Here is a 5,462-nt window from a genome sequence, read left to right on the forward strand (position 1 = left end):
TTTGTATTTTTAGTAGAGACAGGGTTTCACCATGTTAGCCAGGATGGTCTCGATCTCCTCACCTTGTGATCCGCCTGCCTCAGCCTCCCAAAGTGCTGGAATTACAGGCGTGAGTCACCGCGCCTGTCTCAGATAGGTTTTTAAGATACTGCTAATAAAGTACTTGGAATGAAGGCACTCTGGCTGTCACTAGGACGTGGTCACTGCCCAGGGACTCCCGCCCATAGAGGAATGAAGCCCCACCCAGAGGCTCCCTTTGCACACCTGTGAAACCCCAGCGGGGGCTGCCACATTCCCCGGGTTATGGGTGCAGCCATGTGAACAGAGAATAAAACCTGGGGCCTTTCAGAGTGGCAGAGGAGGCTGAAGAGAGGTGGAGACAGCCCAGCTGCACTCACAGGCCAATGCAGACTCCTGGTCTAAAAGGGGTCCCCCAGAGTGGGTCAGGCCAGAAATCCGTTCTAGTCCTCAGTTCCCCCTGTTCTCTGTCCTCTGTGTCTCTCGCCAATTCCACAGGCTTTTCTTGTCTTTCTCTCCTTCCCTCCCTGCCTGCATCTTCTCAACAGATGCCCTGTGCAGTGAACAAGTAGCCATGGGCCCCCCAAGCAAACAGGGGCATTCTGACCAGTATCTGAGTGCCCCCAAAGGGCTGCAGGGTCTGATCAGGTGGGGATGGGGCTCATTCGCCTGGCCTGTTGGTTGAACTTGCCCCCTGGGGTGTGACCATAGCGTTTTTCATGTACCCTGAGTAGGGGAAGCTGAATGGAGAAAGTGGGGGGTAGGACTCTGCTGAGCAGGGCAAGGGCCACGGTTGTCTCATGACATTAGAAACATGAAATGAAACTCGAGGTCTTGAGTCTTCCCTGTGATTGAGGCTTTTGGACTGGCTTTTTTTTTTTTTGAGATGGAGTTTAGCTCTTGTTGCCCAGGCTGGAGTGTAATGGCGCGATCTCAGCTCATTGCAACCTCTGCCTCCTGTGTTCAAGCGACTCTCCTTCCTCAGCCTTCCCAGGTAGCTGGGATTAGAGGCACCTGCCACCACGTCCAGCTAATTTTGTATTTTTAGTGGAGACGGGGTTTCTCCATGTTGGTCAGGCTGGTCTGGAACTCCTGACCTCATGTGATCCTCCCACCTCAGCCTCCCAAAGTGCTGGGATTACAGGCGTGAGCCACCACGCCTGGCCTCGGACTGGCTTTTACCATTTTGAACAGAAAGTCTGCAGCGTGAACAATGGCTCAGGCTCATGAATGCTTCCATCGAAGTGATTTAGCTGGTGCCGACCCACTCCCTCATTGATCTTCCTCATTCCCAATTCCAGCAGCAATTGAAGTCCGCGCCACACAATTTAGAACCCAGTTATATATCACCTGCTGTTGTTCCTGTTGTTTCCTACCAGTTGGTCTTGCCTTTCCAGCAAGAATTACAAGCTCCTTTGGGACTGGGATCAAGTTTGTCTGATACCCCTTTAACCTCTCCAGCACCACTCAATACCTCTTGATTAGATCAGACAATATCTGCATTGCGGTGAGCCAAGGATCTCAGCTTTTATAGCTTTACTTTCACAATGCTTGACACAGAGAGGCACTCAATAAATGCTTGCATGAAGGAGTGATTTTTTTCTATTAATCAAGGACAAGACAGACCTTTCTGAAATTTTGCAAGAGGTACTTAAATCTAAACTTGGTCTGCTGATTGTGACAAATCTCTGCCCTCTCTTCTGAAATCACGTCCTTCAACTAGTGAAATAGGTTGGTATTAGTATTCCTTACTTACAGGGTTGCTGGCTGAATGGTGTCTTCCCCCAAAATTCATGGTTTTATTTATTTATTTATTTTGAGACAGGGTCTTGCTCTGTTGCCCAGGCTGGAGTGCACTGGCACAATCATAGCTCACTGAGCCTCGACCTCCTGGGCTCAAGGGATCCTCCCATCTCAGCCTCCCAGTGTGTTGGGGTTGTAGGTGTGAGCCACCACGCCTGGCCCAAAACTCATGTGTTAAAGCCCTAATGCTCAGTGCCTCAAACGGTGACTGTACTTGGAGATAGGAGCTTTAAAGAGGTGATTAAATTAAAAGGAGGCCCTTAGGGTGGGCCTAATCTAATCTGACTGGCGTCTTTATGGGAACAGGACATTCGGAGTGGGAAGAGACGGCAAGGGTGCTTGCTGGCACACTGAGGAGAGGCCTCAGAAGAAACCAAGCTTGTCAACATTTTGATGTTGGACTTCCAGCCTGCGGAACTGTGAGAAAAAAAGTTTTTATTTTTTGAGTCACCAAGATTGTGACATTTTGTGATGGCAGCCCCAGCCAACTAACACAGAGAGAAGGTGAGGCCTCCAGAAGCGAACTCTCTTATTCCTAAGCTGTCCAGAATTCCCCAAGGTCACGTGTCCCTATGTGCAGGCGCTCCCAAAGGGGTGCCACAGCCTAGCCGTGTCCTGGATTTACTCCTTCTTATGCTCCCTGCATACCAAGCCAAGGGTATCTGTCTCTGTGGGGCATTCTCCCCTGGATCCTGGCCACTCCACACCCCTCCCCACCCTCTCACACTCCCACCTCCACATCCCTGCAAGCACCCATGTGAGACGTGCCCTGCCACACTGCAAAGAACTGCAAGGCTCACACGGTGTTGTGTTGGGGTGACTCCAGAGAGCCTTCTTTCAGGGCTCCCTTCTCTTTGCATGAGTGGACGGCATCAGGCAGTTCCATCCACGGGCTGCCTAGTTTGAGCAGTTCCTAGCATCGGGGTAGGGCAGACCTCTGAGGCCAGACCAGTGGGCAGGCAGAAGCCACTCTCTCAGGCACCAGCCAGGAAGCTGGATCTAGGGGTGGGCATGTGGAGGTGGGAATTCCAACAATGTCTGGGAGAAAGACAGGCGAGACAAAACAGTCAGAGGACCAAAAGGAAACTAGTGAGTGGAGGCCTGGTCGGGCCATCTGGGCAATTGCCTGTTTGTTTAAGAGATCCAACTCTGAGTGTGTGGAATTGAGAGACCTGGACCCCAGGGGCAGAGGGTAGGGGACTCCCATGTAGTTTGTGCCCTGTAATTCTTTTTTTTTTTTTTCTTTTGAGACGGAGTCTCTCTGTCGCCCGGGCTGGAGTGCGGTGGTGTGATGTCGGTTCACTGCAACCTTTGCCTCCCAGGTTCAAGCAATTCTCCTGCCTCAGCCTCCCAAGTAGCTGGGATTACAGGTGCCCGCCACTACGTCCAGCTAATTTTTTTGTATTTTTAGTAGAGACGGAGCTTTACCATGTTGGCCAGGCTGGTCTCAAATTCCTGACCTCATGATTTGCCCGCCTCAGCCTCCCAAAGTCCTAGGATTACAGGCATGAGCCACCGCGCCTGGCCAACACCCTGGAGTTCTTTCTCATGTATCCGTCAAATTTTGTTTGCCCCCTTTCTCCTACCTGCACCTAGAAAACTGTTTTCTCACCGGGATTCCCGTTTTCCGGCGTCAGCTATGTGTCACACTTTGCCAGCTTTTGCCCAACCACGTAGGATGTGATCTGAGCACACAAACACCTTCCAGGTTTTAAAAAACTGTTCACAGTTAATCATTGCAGGCACGTCTTGGTTACCGAGGCTGGCCTTTGTCTGGGAGTGTCTTCCGGGTAGACTTTGACTAGCAGAGAGTAGCACCTTTGACGCTAGTGTGGACTGCCTCATTACCTGGTGCCCACCCTCCCCGCGTGGCCCCTCAGTGTGATACCCAGGGCTTTGTCTGCGGGTGGGGTGTGATAGCAGACCCTCTGTGAAAGGGAGTCTGCCACTCTCCTTCGCTACCCACCACTTCGATCTAACCTAGCTGGGTGCACTATTGTCATCGGCTTGCTTCTCCAACACTGCAGTTTCTGTGTCGCCTTAAGCCCTTGAAACCTAGTGGCCCTAGAAAGATGGCATCTTCAAGGAAGATGTCCATCCTAAAGAAAGATCCAGCTAGGATATACAATGGTTCTCAAACTTGACCATGTATGAGGATCATCTGGAGGGGTGGTTAAAGCAGATTCCTGATTCGGGAGGTCTGGGAAGGTGAGGCTGCTGAGTCTGGCCAGGGGCCATGGTCTGAGACCCACAGAGCTAGGATTACAGACTGTGCCATCTCTGAGTGTGTGCCACTGAACACTTGCTTTTACCATTCTTTCTCAAACACTGTCTTGCGAATGTTGAAGAGAGCCTGGATCAGGGTCCTGGATAAGAGTTGACGAAATAGAACCAACAGTGGGTCTCTGGGCCTAGTTAGCCCTGAAATGTAGATAGGGCTGAGTCTGATATTTCACAGGCTGCTTCTTGACTCATATTTGAAAAAAAATTTTTAATCCATTGTGATTTATTCTTTCTTTGAGACAAGGGCTTGCTCTATCGCCCAGGCTGGAGTGCAATGGCACAATCATAGCTCACTGTAGCCTTGACCTCCTAGGCTCAAGTGATCCTCCCACCTCCCAAAGTGCTGGGATTAGAGGTGTTAGCCACCACACCCAGCCAAACTCTAACAAAGTATCATAGAGAACAAATCACAATAAAGCAGGTGCAGTGGCTCATGCCTGTAATCCCAGCACTTTGAGAGGCCAAGGCAGGAGGATCGCTTGAGCCCAGGAGTGCAAGACCAGCCTAGGCAACATAGCGAGACCTCATTTCTACAAAAAAGATTTTCAAAAATTAGCCAGGCATGGTGGCATGTGCTTGTGGTCCCAGCTACTCAGGAGGGAGGCTGAGGTGGGAGGATCGCTTCAGCCTGAGAGGTCCAGGCTCCAGTGAGCTATGAATGTTTGCACCATTGCACTCCAGCCTAGCGGGGCAGAGCAAGGCCCTGTCTCCAAATTAAAAAATAAGAAGTCCAGGGAGGCTCAGTGGAGTTCTCTGTTTAAGATCTTGCAGGCTGAGATCAAGGTGCTGGCAGGGCTGCATTCCTGACTGGAGGCTCTGGAGGGGTCTTCTACACTCCTGCAGGTTGGGGGCTAACGTCAGCTCCTGGAGGTTGTGGGACTGGGACCCCTCTTTCCTTGCTGGCTGCCAGCTGGGGAAAAGAATCTGCTCCTGGAGGGTGCCTACTCTCCCTGTCCTGCTTTCTGTCGGCCTTGAGTCCCTCCCACCCTTCAAATCTCTGGTTTTTTATGTTGAATCTTTCTGGCTCCAGCCATAGACAACTCTCTGCTTTTAAGGGATCATGGGATTAGATTGGGTCCACCTGGATAATTCCAGCTAATCTCCTCATTTAAAGGCCCATGACCTTAATTAGATCTACAGCGTTCTCTGTGCTGTGTATAATACAACATTTTCAGGATTAGGGCACGGAGATCTTTAGGAAGAAGTTCTGCCTATCACAAATAGGTAACATGGTTGAAAAACAAATGAGAATAACATCTGACTGATGACAGTGAAGTCTTATTCCAACTCCCTGTCTTTTCTGCCTGATTCTTCACCCATCTGAACAACTTGCCACTTGTATCAGTCTCTTGTGCATC

The sequence above is a fragment of the Colobus angolensis genome, unplaced genomic scaffold (assembly GCF_000951035.1).
Source record: "Colobus angolensis palliatus isolate OR3802 unplaced genomic scaffold, Cang.pa_1.0 Scaffold242, whole genome shotgun sequence".
NCBI classification, from domain to species: domain Eukaryota; kingdom Metazoa; phylum Chordata; class Mammalia; order Primates; family Cercopithecidae; genus Colobus; species Colobus angolensis.